The 7,811-nt window shown below is 35.8% G+C and overlaps 1 pseudogene; it reads left to right on the top strand.

Moving 5' to 3' along the window:
• Window positions 1–4,187: 4,187 nt before the first annotated feature.
• Window positions 4,188–4,736, top strand: LOC100604919 (annotated as a pseudogene).
• The last annotated feature ends 3,075 nt before the right edge of the window (window positions 4,737–7,811 follow it).

Below are 7,811 nucleotides of genomic sequence, written 5' to 3'. Positions count from 1 at the left end.
TATCTCTTTTTCACAAAACTCATAACCATCCCATAACCAAGACCTATTATTTTTCTCCTTAAGCATCTCTTTAATCCACCCATTATTATTTTTAAAATTTTCACTGCCATCAAAGTCGAAAACACAGCCAAGTCTTACCTGGACCATTGTAGTAGCCGTTTAACTATTTTTTTCTCATTCATTCTGCCTTCCCCCAACCCATTGTACATACTACAATCAGAGTGATCTTTAAAAAGACAAATATGATGTCATCTTCACTGAAACTCTTCAGAAATCTCTCATTGCTTCTAAGATTAAAAAAAAAAAAAAATTGACTTGGCATACAAGGTCCTAATTCTCCAACCTCATCTTGCAATTTTTTTTTTTTTTTTTAAGACAGAGTCTCACTCTGTCACCCAGGCTGGAGTGCAGTGGCACGATCTCGGATCACTTGAACCTCCACCTCCCAGGTTCAAGCAATTCTCCTGCCTCAGCCTCCTGAGGAGCTGGGATTACAGACCCAATCCACCATGCCCAGTTAATTTTTGTATTTTTAGTAGAGATGGGGTTTCACCATGTTTATCAGGCTGGTTTCAAACTCCTGACCTCGTGATCTGCCCGCCTTGGCTTCCCAAAGTGCTGGGATTACAGGCCTGAGCCACCATGTCCGGCCTCATTTTGCAATATTCTATCCTTTCTCTCTGCACTCTAGCCATACCAGCTCTCTTTAAGTTTCCTGAACTTGTCACATGGCTTTTATACATATTGTCTACAAAGGTATATTTGTACATATGCACACATATATTGTCCATATATATAAAATGTTAAACACATAGCTCCACCTCCTCTCATTCCTCTCTGAGTGCCGTGGACTGCAGCTGCTTCTAATTCGCTATCTTGGCCTCTCCTCAACAAAGATATTTTTTAACTTTCAATGGGTTTATCAAGACATAACCCCATTGTAAGACAAGGATATCTGTACTGTACTCCAGAATTTACTGTTTATATCTTCCTTATGTTCACACAAAAAGATACAAAACCCAAAACTGATTACTGATTTTTAACACATGATCCATAATGCTGTCTTATAAAAAGGAGTAAAAATGTAACTCATTCGAACTAAATTTGTTCAATAATAGCCCAACCATAGTACATGTTAATTTATTATAATCTAGGAACCCATAATTTATATACACTGAGGCAATTGCTACTGTTTCTCTATCCAAATCAATAAACCGTCCTCAACTGTTAGGCCTATGTCCTTGAAACTAATCAACTGGAGTTACATGTTAATCTGTTTCTTTCTATGTTTATTTGAATATCTGGTGCATATAAAGATGACATGGTTACAAATTTTCCCATTTGAGACATCAATAACTAGAACTGTTTTTTTCTTTTATCTTACAGTCAAGCTTTGATCATTATTTTCTAAGTTCTTTACAACTCTTGTATTAGTTAACAAATAAAAAGAACCCAGTAAAATGCCTGAGACATTGAAGGTGCTCAATAAATGTTACTTACCCAACTAAACTTACACACGATTTTAATTTACCTTAATGTTTTCTCAAATTTTCCCATTATTATCCTTGTCTTATTAAAAATATAAAAAATCATAAGTGCCTTTATTTTCTTTTAAAATTTTTAAAATGCTTATTTTTCTTTGAAGCGATCTACAGAGAAAAATAACTTGCCAATTTGAATAGCTCTGACAAAGATCTTAAGCCCTATCTTTAGGAGCCAAACAACAGTGGCAGAAAGAGACATGAAATAAACAATGACAAAAATATTACAATAAAAATATGTTCTGTGACCAGAAAGATCAATAAAGTTTTCTTATTTAGGAGGGTTAGCAGAGTGGTATTTATGTTATTTACAGGAAGACAAGGGGGGTAAAAAGAGATACCAGGAACATGCAGAAAGAATGTGACATATTCCAGAATATTTAAGCACCCGACCCAGATGGAGTTTAGAATGAATGGCAGGGGTAGGGGGGATGAGGCTGGGTAGGCAGGCACATGCTAGATCAGGGAAGTCTGTGTATTTGACTTTAAGGAGCAGAAAAACATTGAAGGATTTAAAGGATACAAGCAATGTGATGAGATTTGGCTTTTTGAAACCTCACTGTAGTTGCAGCAGCATGGTGCTTTCATTTAATAAGGGCTCTCCAAAGAGAAAATGAGGGCAGTTTAAGAGCTACATAATTTACAGTAAGTCATATGACAGCTATCACTAACACAGTGTATCAATTTACTGCTTTTTACAATAGAGGAAGAGAGCAAGCCTTGGATTAGTACACAAATGAAAACTAACCTTTTCCCCCATAAATGTATTGCATAGAGAACAATTATGTCAGACTAATACAATTTATTTCTATAATGTCATCTATCTGGGCTTCAGTAAGGACTGATCCAGTTCCAGATGGAAATCAAAATAACAAGCTAGACTAATACAATCTAGAACACTCCACCACTGAGAGAAAGAACATGAAATTAGAGGAAGGGTTGATTATTTCTGTTTGGAAACAGAGGGTAGCGGGTGGGTGATCTGCCTAGAGCTACTGTTGTTTAGTATCTTTATTCATCAATGTTTGAGTGCTTACCTATTAATTTTTCATATGATAAAAACTTTGTTGAACTTGATTACATGAAAAAGCAAACATCTTTACATTTTTAATGCATATTATATAGATGAAAGTACAGTGTAAACAAATGAAAAGCAATATATGAAGAAGAAAACAAACTCTAAGTAAAGAAAAATTGTATCAGAAAAGTTTAATGTATTCCTGGGGCCATGAAGATCCTCATGTGTATAAATGCATTCATGAATTAAGTTATGCTGGTAGTTTAACATGCATGTATTTTGCTACAATGTGCAAATAGAAGTATGTAAGAAATTTAAATGATTCCCCTTAAAGGAGCATTTCATCCTATTCAGGGAAACAAATTTATTTTGACCTCATATTTCAATAATACTGTCATAAACCCTGACACTTCATAGATTAATTCTTATAATAACCCTATAATACAGGTACTACTGTATCTCATTTTAAAGATGAGGAAGCTGTTAGCTGGGCATAGTGGCTCATGCCTGTAATCACAGCAATTTGGGAGGCCAAGGTGGGTGGAACATTTGACATCAGGAGTTTGAGACCAGCCTGGCCAACATGGTGAAACCTTGCCTCTACTAAAAATACAAAAATTAGCCAGACGTGGTAGGGGGCTCCTGTAATCCCAGCTACTTGGAAGGCTGAGGCAGGAGAATTGCTTGAACCCGGGAGGCGAATGTTGCTATGAGCCAAGATCGTGCCACTGCACTCCAGCCTGGGCGACAGAGTGAGATTCCGTCTCAAAAAATAAATAAATAAACAAACAAACAAATAAATAAGATGAGGTATCTAAGTAACTGATCATAGTCACTAGTAAATTGTGGAGCAATTTCAAGATCTAGAGAAAAATTTTTAGCAGATAAAGATTTAAAGCAAACTAAAATTATTAGAAATAGGTCCTGGACATTATTTATTGCCGTATTTGAATACTCACTACGAGAATACAATAGCATTAGACATGTCAGGAATTTTATAAAGCATGATCAAAATTTGATTTGATGTAATGCACAGTAACATGTCAAACATATCGACATATTGTTTAACAGTGACCTAGTAAGGATGATTTTGACCCAAGTTATTATTTGAAGAGAAAACCGGAGGAGACTATTTCTAGCAGAATATTCTTTATCCTCTGGAGACCTTTCACATGCCAACAACCTGACAGATGATGAAGAATGCATTATGACAAAACTGACCTAAAACTTCCAATAAGATTCACAATGTCATTCTTATTTGCAGATGCTTTTTAGGTACTACATTGCAATTTAGAGAACAATGACTCCAGGGAGAAGCATGGTCTACTATTTAGTGCATCGTGTAACATTAAGATCTACTGAAATTTGCTGGTTCTTTGAAATAAAATGAATCTTTAGTGCTTGACATTATCCTGCATCATAAATTCCTAAGGAATGGAATGAGCTTTGGCTGCCTTACCTTGAGAATAAGCATATTCACGTAAAGTATATAAGACAAATACTGGTTTAGATGAAGCTCGGCCAGTACTCCCGGCCCCCGCCATTTCGGACTGGGAGCTAGCGTGGCTTAGGCACTGAAGGCGGCGGCGGCAGGGCCAGAGGCTCAGCGGCTCCCGGGCCTGCTGAAAATGACTGAATATCAACTTGCGGTAGTTGGAGCTGATGGCGTAAGCAAGAGTGTCTTGACGATACAGCTAATTCAGAATCATTCTGTGGACGAATGTTATCCAACAATAGAGAATTTCTACAGGAAGCAAGTAGTAATTGATGGAGAAACCTGTCTCTTGGATATTCTTGACACAGCAGGTCAAGAAGAGTACAATGCAATGAGGGACCAGTACATGAGGACTGCGGGGGCTTTCTTGGTGTATTTGCCATAAATAATATTAAATCATTTGAAGATATGCACAATTATAGAGAACAAATTAAAAGATTTAAGGACTCTGAAGATGTGCCTATGGTCCTAGTAGGAAATAAATGTGATTTGCCTTCTAGAACAGTAGACACAAAAAGCTCAGGACTTAGCAAGGAGTTAGGGAATTCCTTTTATTGAAACATCAGCAAAGACAGGGTGTTAATGATGCCTTCTATACACTAGTTTGAGAAATAAAGAGAAGATGAGTAAAGATAGTAAGAAGAAGAAAAAGAAGTCAAAGACAAAGTGTGTAATTATGTAAATACAATTTGTACTTTTTTCTTAAGGCATACTTAAGTAAAAGTGGTAATTTTTATACATTACACTAAATTGTTAGCATTAACTAATTTTTTTCCTGCTCCATGCAAACTGTTAGCTTTTACCTTGAATGCTTATTTTAAAATGACAGTGCAAACTTTTTTTTCCTCTAAGTGCCAGTACTACCAGAGTTTTGGTTTTCGAACCAGCAATGCCTATGAAAAAGAAACTGAATACCTATGATTTCCATCTTGGGGTTTTTGGTGCATGCAATTGATTACTTCTTATTTTTCTTACCAATTGTGAACATTGGTGAGAAACAAATTAATGAAGCTTGTGAATTGTCCCTATTCTGTGTTTTATCTAGTCACATAAATGGATTAATTACTAATTATAATTTCAGTTAAGGCTTTATAATTTATTTTACTGAAACATTGAGGGAACACAAATTTATGGGATTCCTGATGATTCTTCTTCTAGGCATCGTGTCCTGTAGTTTGTCATCCCCGGTGAATGTAAAGTTACACTGTTCACAAACGTTTTGTCCCCCTTTCCACTGCTATTAGTCATGGTCACTCTCCCAAAAATATTATATGTTTTCTATAAAAAGAAAAAAATGGAAAAAAAAATTACAAGGCAATGGAAACTATTATAAGGCCATTTCCTTTTCACATTAGATAAATTATTATAAGGATTCTTAACAGTTTTTTCAGTTAAGGCAGACCCAGTATGAAATGGGAATTACAGCAACCATTTTGGGGCTATATTTACATGGTACTAAATTTTTATAATAATTGAAAGAATTTTAACAGGTATACAAAATTCTCATAGGAATTAAATGTAGTCTCCCTGTGTCAGATTGCTCTTTCATAGTATAACTTTAAATCTTTTATTCAACTTCAGTCTTTGAAGACAGTTTTAATTCTGCTTATGTTATTAAAGATTATTTGGGCCAGTCATAGCTTAGTAGGTGTTGAAGAGACGAAGTTTGCAAGACTAGGCCCTGTGTGAACCTTTGAGCTTTCATAGAGAGTTTCACAGCATGGACTGTGTCCCCATGGTCATCCAGTGTTGTCATGCATTGGTTGGTCAAAATGGGAAGGGATTAGGACAGTTTGGATAGCTCAACAAATACATTCTCACTCTGTGGTGGTCCTGCTGACAAATCAAGAGCATCACTTTTGTTTTTAAGAAAACAGACTCTTTTTCAAAAATTACTTTTAAATAGTAACTCAAAAGTTGAGATTTTGGGGTGGTGGTGTGCCAAGACATTAATTATTTTTAAACAATGAAGTGAAAAAGCTTTAAAATCTCTAGGTTTGGCTAGTTCTCTTAACACTGGTTAAATTAACATTTCATAAACACTTTTCAAGTCTGATCCATATTTAAGACTAATGCTTTAAAAATAAATATTAATAAAAATAATCCTTTTAATACACTTAAAATGTTACTTATTTTAAAATATATGAAGTGAGATGGTGTGGTGAGGTGAAAATATCACTGGGCTAGAAGGAAGGTGACTTAGATTCTAGATATGTGTCTTTTAGGACCCTGATTTTGAGGAAATCACTTACTATCCATTCTTCATGTTAAAAGAAGTCATCTCAAACGCATCGCTTTTTTACAACTATATAATTTATATTCCATTTACATAGGATACACTTATTTGTCAAGCTCAGCACAATCTGTAACTTTTCAACCTATGTTACCATCTTCAGTGACAATCTTGGGCAAAATTGTGCAAGAGGTAAAGTTTGTATTTGAATATCCATTCTCGTTTTAGGACTCTCCTTCCATATTAGTGTCATCTTGCCTGCCTGCCTTACATGCCCCATGACTTGATGTAATTTTAATACTTTTAATTCCCCTAACCATAAGATTTACTGCTGCTGTGGATATCTCCATGAAGGTTTCCCATTAAGTCACATCAAAATACCCTACATCTTATTTCCTCACGTCTCAAAAGAATCTGACAGATGTCATAATGGAATTTGACTTAATAGCTAATTTTCAGGTGGTGGCTAATCCTTTGAACACCTCTTTGCTGCCCAAATCATTAGTGACAGTAGGAATTTTCAAACCTGGTATGAACAGACAGAACCCTATCCAGTGGAAGGAGATTTTAATAATGATACTGCTGAAAGAATTTCTTAGGTAATCTACAACTAGGACTACCCCTGGTAACAGTAATTCATTCCAATGTTTCAATAACCAGAAATCTTCTTACAATGAAAAATACTTTAATATTTAATTCATAAAGCTTACTGGTTTTGTTTGTTTGTTTTTAGGCGGGGTCAGAGTCTCACTCTGTCACCCAGGCTGGAATGCAGTGGCACCATCTTGTCTTACTGTCTCACTGTAACCTCCATCTCCCAGGTTCAAGCGATTCTCATTGCCTCAGCCTCCCGAGTAGCTGGGATTACAGGCATGTGCCACCATGCTCAGCTAATTTTTGTAGTTTTAGTAGAGATGGGGTTTCACCCTGTTGGCCAGGCTGGTCTCAAATTCCTGACCTCAAGTGATTGGCCCACCTCGGCCCCATAAAGTTTACTGTTTCGCAGAACTCATTTATTCAGTAAATAGATGTTGAGTGCCTACCGGATGCCAGTCACTGCCCAAGGCACTGGGTATATGGTATCCCCAAACAAGAGGCATAATCCCAGTCCTTAGGTAGTGCTAGCATGGTCTGTAATATCTTAGTAAGGCCTTCGGCATATGACCCAGAGATAACACAATGTGTATTTTAGTTTTCAAAGAAGGGGTTTGGTCTCTAAGATTTCTTCCAGTTCTATAATTGTTTTGCTAAGATTCCAGTGCAACTCTTCGATCTAGCTACTTTATGTAAATCACTTCATTATTTTAAAGGAATAAACTTGATTATATTGTGTTTTATTTGGCATAACTATGTGATTCTGTTGGGACAATTACTGTACACATTAAGGTATATGTCAGATACTCATAAAATTCCCAAATGTGTAATATTCCAGTTTTCTCTGCATAAGTAATTAAAATAGACTTAAAAATTAAATATTTACTTCTAAAATAGTTTTATCTGGATACAAATAAACAGGAGCCTGAA

Source organism: Nomascus leucogenys, chromosome 22a (assembly GCF_006542625.1).
Source record: "Nomascus leucogenys isolate Asia chromosome 22a, Asia_NLE_v1, whole genome shotgun sequence".
In the NCBI taxonomy this organism is placed as follows: domain Eukaryota; kingdom Metazoa; phylum Chordata; class Mammalia; order Primates; family Hylobatidae; genus Nomascus; species Nomascus leucogenys.
Note: the sequence above shows the minus strand (reverse complement) of the source record. Positions and strands in the feature narration are given on the sequence as shown.